Source organism: Akebia trifoliata, chromosome 7 (genome assembly GCF_017979445.1).
Source record: "Akebia trifoliata isolate Shusen 1 chromosome 7, ASM1797944v1, whole genome shotgun sequence".
NCBI lineage: Eukaryota > Viridiplantae > Streptophyta > Magnoliopsida > Ranunculales > Lardizabalaceae > Akebia > Akebia trifoliata.
This window is the reverse complement of record NC_141381.1, coordinates 16,022,309-16,029,134: the sequence shown is the minus strand read 5'-3', so window position 1 is coordinate 16,029,134 and position 6,826 is coordinate 16,022,309. Positions and strand designations below refer to the sequence as shown.

The window sequence follows — 6,826 nt, the reverse complement described above, 5'->3', positions numbered from 1 at the left end:
ATAATCAGATTATATTGTCCTTGATACTATTAAAACCAAAGCAACCTCTTCAGAATTACAAGTTCTTCTCTACAAGAAAAACATCATTCCCAAACAAACAACATCGAAAATCAAAAAGAAGAAAATCCACACAAAATCTCTATAGATTTTCGAATATAAAAACTCAAAGAAAAACCTCATATTCTTATTCGATGAAATGTCAAGTATTGAGAGAATAAAGTCTTACATCCACAATTTTCTTATATTTGATTGTTGGTTAGATTTTACCATTCCTTTGAATGAATATTTATGATTTGTATCACATTTTTATAAAAATTAAGAAAAATATTTATTATTATTAGTTTATACTTTAAAATATATTGGTATACTTTATTATGGTAAACTTTTTCAAGGGAGTCTACTTGTGATGTTAATTAGTTAGTCTTTTCAGCGGTTAGTCTAAATTACTTGACAAACATTTAAGGTTAGAAAATTACTTTTTTTTTTTTTTGGGTAGGGGGAATAAATATTAGGCAGAAAGGTAGTCTCTAGTCTGTCACCTCAGGTTTCCCAACTTGTTAAGATCTTGTTTTGTGCCATATTTTTGGTGACGTGTCATTTTTTATAATCATTTGTATTAGACAGAATCTTCATTTTCTTTTGACATGTGGCAAATAATCATTTTGCTTACGTCATCTGCCACGTGTATGAAAGCTGTTATCAATCCAATTCTGTATAGAATCCATAGTAAAGATACTTTAAGAGATTTTGTAACAGTGAATGAGCAAATAAATCGAATACTTTGTCATGAAAGTCGCACGTGCGATAGGTAGCAAGTGAGTTGACAGTACGTATCTGATAAACTTGTGCACACGCCACAGCCCCTATGTGATTGTTAATGAGTAGAGGCATTGAGTCCATGACATGCTTGGGCTATGACTTCCTTTCTTATTGATCAACCAATTCTTGTAGGCAAATTTGACTTTTGAATTCACTGTATTCCTTGGATTGGGCTTTTTACGACGAGCTTTGTTACTTATACCTAGTTTTTATATTGTCCTTGATACTATTAGAACTCTAAAATCTGTAGAATTTATCACAATCCAGTGACTTTAGTTATCGTGTTGTTTTTGCATGATATTATGTGTTTTAAAAGGGTTGCAATTCATCCATCCATATATGTGGATACACATATCATGTGAAGGAGTTATACTAAAATAATCATAAATATAGTTGAAATGAAAATATATTTGACATACACAATACCTTAAAATAAAATCTGAGGTTCTGCTAGAGGTGCTGAATGTGACAGGATTTCCTGGAGGTTCTCTTTATCATGAGTCATTCAAGTACCCAAATGAACAGGACTTTTCCCCCCTTCAATCGCTGGTTTTTGTTGGTAGTCTTACTTGCAATAATTGCGGTTTTGGAATCTGATGTTACAGTTGTCTGTAATTAAACTTTATTTTTCCGATTCCTTAGTATTTTGCTTTTTATATTATATTTCAGGTTATTGCAGATAATGTGGGTGACAATATGGGGAACATTGCTGGGATGGGTTCGGATTTGGGAATTGTGTGTTTCAATTGGATTTGGGATGGCAAAGCCAAACATGCCAGTCTGAGGTTTGGTCCTCATTGTCTTTATAAGTAGAGTTTAGAATTTAGCAAGAGGTTGATAGTGGTTTTTAACTTTTGTTAAAAGCGTTTTCTAAAGTCAAAAACATGTTTGGTGGGTACTTGACTTCTAAGGCCATGTTCGTTTGGGCTTTTGAAGCCAGCTTTTTCAGCTTTTTTAACTTTTAAGTCCAAAAAGTCGGAATAGCAACGTTCGTTTGGGCTTTTGAAGCCAGCTTTTTCAGCTTTTTTAACTTTTAAGTCCAAAAAGTCGGAATAGCAACGTTCGTTTGGGCTTTTGAAGCCAGCTTTTTCAGCTTTTTTAACTTTTAAGTCCAAAAAGTCGGAATAGCAACGTTCGTTTGGGCTTTTGAAGCCAGCTTTTTCAGCTTTTTTAACTTTTAAGTCCAAAAAGTCGGAATAGCAACGTTCGTTTGGGCTTTTGAAGCCAGCTTTTTCAGCTTTTTTAACTTTTAAGTCCAAAAAGTCGGAATAGCAACGTTCGTTTGGGCTTTTGAAGCCAGCTTTTTCAGCTTTTTTAACTTTTAAGTCCAAAAAGTCGGAATAGCAACGTTCGTTTGGGCTTTTGAAGCCAGCTTTTTCAGCTTTTTTAACTTTTAAGTCCAAAAAGTCGGAATAGCAACGTTCGTTTGGGCTTTTGAAGCCAGCTTTTTCAGCTTTTTTAACTTTTAAGTCCAAAAAGTCGGAATAGCAACGTTCGTTTGGGCTTTTGAAGCCAGCTTTTTCAGCTTTTTTAACTTTTAAGTCCAAAAAGTCGGAATAGCAACGTTCGTTTGGGCTTTTGAAGCCAGCTTTTTCAGCTTTTTTAACTTTTAAGTCCAAAAAGTCGGAATAGCAACGTTCGTTTGGGCTTTTGAAGCCAGCTTTTTCAGCTTTTTTAACTTTTAAGTCCAAAAAGTCGGAATAGCAACGTTCGTTTGGGCTTTTGAAGCCAGCTTTTTCAGCTTTTTTAACTTTTAAGTCCAAAAAGTCGGAATAGCAACGTTCGTTTGGGCTTTTGAAGCCAGCTTTTTCAGCTTTTTTAACTTTTAAGTCCAAAAAGTCGGAATAGCAACGTTCGTTTGGGCTTTTGAAGCCAGCTTTTTCAGCTTTTTTAACTTTTAAGTCCAAAAAGTCGGAATAGCAACGTTCGTTTGGGCTTTTGAAGCCAGCTTTTTCAGCTTTTTTAACTTTTAAGTCCAAAAAGTCGGAATAGCAACGTTCGTTTGGGCTTTTTTGCTTCAACAGCTTTTAATTAAAGCAAAAAAATGACTTTTTTTTAGAGGTGGCCCAAGCCCGCTTCTTCGTAAGGCTCTTGCGCGAAGCCAGTTACCGAAAAACGGTTCTAGTATAATTACTTAAATACCCCCCATCTTTAACTGAATTTCCAACCCAAATATAACCTAAAATCGAAAGAGGAATCGGAACGATCGACTGTCGCGACCCTTCTCACCTCTCTCATCTTCATCTCCTGCAATTTCCTTTCCCAAACGATCTACAGTCGAGTTCCTTATCCCCTCTCTCATCTTTCCCTTACGTTTTAAGAAAATCGAGAAACGTTTTACGTTTCTCATCTTCGTCTCCAAGTGTCTCACTCAAGCGACCCACTGTCGTAGCTCTCCTCTCCCATCTTTTCCTCTGTCGCAGAGATCCCTTCCCTCTCGATCAAGTGATCCACTGTCGCAGCTCGCCACGTCCCTTGCTCTCCGCCATTAACAACTAATCAAGGTATCAATTTTTTGTTTGTCTCTTTTATTACTGATTTTACTGTAAATCAAGTAGTTGTTTATTTGGATCTGCTCTCATGAGGTACAAATTTTAGCTTAATTTAGAGAAAGACATTCTTCTGTTTCAGCTTATAAATTTTATCATTTTTTATTAAATGGGGAGCTATTTTCTCCAGACAGAGGAGAGAAGAACCCATATATCGCCTAAATTATGAAAATGAAAGAAAAAAAAAACACATAGATTTAACTTGGTTCAGCGGTGTGCCTACATTCTTCCAATGTCTTGCTCATCGACTGCTAGTTCAGGCCTTCTTAAATGTACATTTTGCTTCTACTTTATACTTCACAGCCTGGAAGTGTTCCTTGAGTTCTCTAACAATTTTTTCTTCTTCTTCTTCTTGTACATTGTTCGTATTATTTTGGTTTCAGATGTTAGCTAATTTTGTCCTAGGATTGTTTGTTGAACTTTGTGGAATTTTTTGTGAATATACCAATCTTTGCTGACTATCAAGTATTGGTAGGGTCTTAGGAGTGAAATCTATACTGGAGAGAATACACTAGTAACCAATATCTTTCCATCAACCTCTAAGAACTAATTTGTGTATTTGGAAAATTCTGGTTCCCAATTTCTTAAGAAAATTTAAAGCTGTGAACTCTGTGATTTCTCTCATTTAAGTTTAACAATTGGGATTAGAGAGTAATATATAAATTACCCGTGATAATTTCATCATCAATATGATCTACATCATAAAAAAGAAATGCTACTATGTAGAAGAGATTAGAGTAATAGGTCACATGTGATCTAGTTTTTTTCTCAATTCTACTCATTGTTTAGCCTAGGTGCTTTTACTCTTGCTCATCAAGCGTCTTCAAGGCAATTGTCTTGGCTATCCCATCACAAAATCCATTAAAATATCAATCTATGGGGTTGTTGGGACTGGTAGTTGCAAGTGTGGCCTCATGTTTTATGTTGGTCTTTTAGACACGAAAATTCGACATTTGGTCGCGTATCAAGTTGCATTCTTCTTCATTTTAGCCAAAATTATTTTTCAGCTTCCATAAGCTACGTTTTGTTGTCTTACTGTGACAGAGTATATATATGATTTTATTTGGCTACCTTTTAAGTTTTAATGACATAATTTTTTTTACACTAGTTGTCAACCTCTCACAATCCTTCTACATCTTAGTTTGATATATATGAATTCATGTACGTGTGTATTATATAATACTTAATGAAGAATTCCATTGTATTTAAATCATAGAGTAGTGGAACCAAAATAATTGCAATGCAAGAATCATTGAGGAATGCATTTAAAATAGACATCGGTCATTAACACCCATTGGAAAGAACTTGTATACTTGGCATGTGTTTTTTTGAATGTTAATGTGTATGAGATGTTGCATGGATGTTAGATTGTATATTATGCAGGTATTTTTTTTTTATCAGAAAAATTTCATATGTCTATTTTTAAGAGGAGATGTTGTCAAAATTTCGATAGAATTATAAAATTTATAAATTTATTTAAATTGAAAATAATTATTTTTTAATTTTTTTAATATAAATTTATTATATATATAGTGTAATTATATATTTATTAAGGTATTCTGATCATTTTTTGTGCATTCTAGGTGCATTATCAACATTAAGGGTATTCTGGTCATTTTACCAGAATCCAGTAATAAAAAGCTGTCAAACGAACAAACTTTTCTGGCTTCTGTGCTTCTGTAACAAACAAGCTTCTGTTGAATGTGGCTTTTCAGGCTCTAGGCTTCTACTTATTTCAGAAGCCAGCTTTTGGAGCTGAAGCTGGCTTCTGTAAAGAACAGACCCTAAATCTCTTCATAAGCTAGAAACCAAATGAAAATTACTACCTTTTTTGATGAAAATGTATCCATCTTTTACTTAGTGAAGAAAAGCCCCTAGACTGTTACTAGGATTCTCTCTTTACTTATCTATACTCATACACATCCAAAAACTACTTTTTAGTTGATTTCACCAAAAACACTACAGTGCTTCTAGAAATTCTTCTAGGCCTCAAGCACTTCCTAAAAATATCATCAAGAGAAATGATTTCATAGAAGCACTTTGGTTGAAAGCAAAGTTGCACCAAATAGGAGACTTTGGAAGGTGTACTGTACAATAGTTTACTAGTGATGGTAATGTAGTTGTTCTTAGATTTGTTTTACTTTGTTTGGTTTGATAATTATGAGCTAATGTCGTTTTTCTTAGTTTTGCTTTACTTTGTTTGGTTTGGTAATTGTGTTAAACAAATGGTTACTTTGTAGGAGTGATGAAAATGCTATGGTGTACAAGGAAAGCATAATTAATGTGCATGACAAGTTCCTAGAGTCTCTCCTCCAAACAGGCTCCTACACCAAACTTTACAGCTACACCCATCTTCTCAATGGATTCGCTTTACATGTCACGTCTGAAGAGGTATCTATATAATGCGTTTTGGTTAGAACAAGTAATCAAAATGCCTAACCATCTAAGTTGCAAGGGTAGTTTGATGAGTCTCAATGTAAAAGTTCTTTTGCATCTTGAGTTACTGATCTCCCTAAAAACAAAATTACTTGGTGGCAACACCAAACAATGAAGTATATTGGTTGATTTAAACCATAGGATTTAATCTTGATTTATATCATAAAACTTAAAAATCATGGAAACTCTAATAAATGAGAATTACACCACTACAAAGGGATATTTCATATTAGTAATGAAATTTGTACATGACTTCTATTTGTTCAATATGAGGCCTATAATTTGCTCTGTTACTCATAATTTTTCATAATATGTATGGTCTTCATGTCATCGAAACAGATATAAGTATCATCCATAGTGGTATTCAATATCTCTCATCAAAGTATTATATCTCGAAGTTTTGTTACGTACATATTTAAGAATAGAATGTTGATATTACTGCAAGGTCTCAAAGTTCTCTAGACTGAGAAATCATAGATAATTCACGTGGCTAACCCTGTTTATATAATGGTTTTACTATGTTAAGATTAATTCAATTCTCATGGGATGGACATAACTAGGTATCGTCTAATGGTCTCTGATTGTATAAAATATTCACCTAGAAAACAGTAACGTAAAGTGCTTCCTTAGCACAACATTTGTTTCATGTAGCTTGGTATATGTCTAGTGGATTGTTGATCGCAGTCTACCAACAACATCGCCATAAATAGGTGCACTTGTGGCTGTGAGACTCATCATTGGAGGTCTCTCATCAAAAAGACCGACCATTTGAAGGTGCACATAGGAGATCCCTTAAGTGTAGAATAGACTCACCCAATACATGATCCATAAAATGGTTACAGGAATAACTAGTTGTATGATCTTTATTGCCACCTGCTGCATATGTGCCATGTGTAGCTATTCCATTGGCCGCATACTGCCCTTATGTTCCACCTTATTTCTAACTGTAGATTATTCTGATACCTTACATCCAAAAGTAGAGCTTGCATTAGATTGCTTAACAGACTATGGAGTATTTAGAT

The 6,826-nt window shown here is 34.2% G+C and overlaps 1 long non-coding RNA gene across 1 annotated transcript; it reads left to right on the top strand.

Moving 5' to 3' along the window:
- The first annotated feature begins 433 nt into the window (after positions 1 to 433).
- On the top strand, positions 434 to 5,777 carry LOC147398275 (uncharacterized). The gene is made up of 2 exons (XR_015179804.1): positions 434 to 1,604; positions 5,612 to 5,777. It is a non-coding gene; the product is annotated as an uncharacterized LOC147398275 (long non-coding RNA).
- Positions 5,778 to 6,826: the final 1,049 nt, after the last annotated feature.